Raw genomic sequence first — 1,105 nt, 5'->3', positions numbered from 1 at the left:
AAAACTTTTATTTTGGATGTGATTAATCGTTTGACAGCACTACATTTAATAGATTGCACACTTGTTTTTTAGGTGTCCCCGGCGCATGGCGTTTTGAGCACTTCAACGAAGTCAATCATTTTGAATGAATTGGTTGAAATGAAGCTTTGTTTCTCCCATCGCTACCTGCCACCATGTGGCCACAGGCGTGCTGATGTGTGTAAACCTGCTTCATTATAATCCTAATCAGTGCGTTTCATGCTTACAGATGTCATAGAAATGAGAAGAGACACTCTTGTGTTGACTTAGTGGCATTTATTTGATAGTACCGGACCCGGCCAGGGCGGTCTTATATGACGTATGCTGTAGAAAACGACTGGTTTGGCCCAACAGTTATTGGTTGGTTTCCACAGGCACTATGTGGCGTGTGTGAGGAACAGAACTGCGTTTATAGTCTCATCTGATCCATGTCCTCCTCCTCCTCTGATACAGAGGGCTCTTTCTGGATGTAAGACTCGCGGTGGTTTTCCAGGCCCAGGTCCCAGTCCTCATTCACTTTCTGAGGTAGACTGGCTAACAGCTCCTGACAACAGACAAACGCACCGATTACGATCTGATTTCTTCCACTGCTCGTCTGAAAGCTTCATCTGCTTGAGTTTCCTCACCTGCTGTTTCTTTCTGTCTTTGTTTCTCACAGCGATCAGCAGGCTTTTGGTGAAGCTCTTCAGCTTTGAGAACTTCTGTTTCTGGCTCCGCAGCTCATTCTCAAGAAACTGCACTTCTTCATTCTGAGGAGGCAAACCATTCGAATTTAAACAACTGCTCCACAATATTTCAAATATTCTCCTTTCCACAATAAATAAGTTAGTCTCAGTGGATAAATAAAGCTGCCTGAAAGTTTAAAATAATGTGATATTAAGGTTTTACAGGCAAACACATATGGATTTAGTAGGTAGTAGGTAACCATGACCGTGTATAAATGTGACTAAAGCCCTATTCGCACAGGATTAGTATGATCTGAGGACCTTGTATGATTTGGAAATTAGCCCCCACATCTGTATTTCGTGTGGCACATTCGCATGGGATAAGCGAAGCCTGTGATTTTACTCAAATTTACTGACTTATC

Source organism: Sinocyclocheilus grahami, unplaced genomic scaffold (genome assembly GCF_001515645.1).
Source record: "Sinocyclocheilus grahami isolate Dianchi unplaced genomic scaffold, SAMN03320097.WGS_v1.1 scaffold5549.1, whole genome shotgun sequence".
NCBI classification, from domain to species: Eukaryota; Metazoa; Chordata; class Actinopteri; order Cypriniformes; family Cyprinidae; genus Sinocyclocheilus; species Sinocyclocheilus grahami.
The sequence above is the reverse complement of the archived record's forward strand: the minus strand, read 5'-3'. Positions refer to the sequence as shown.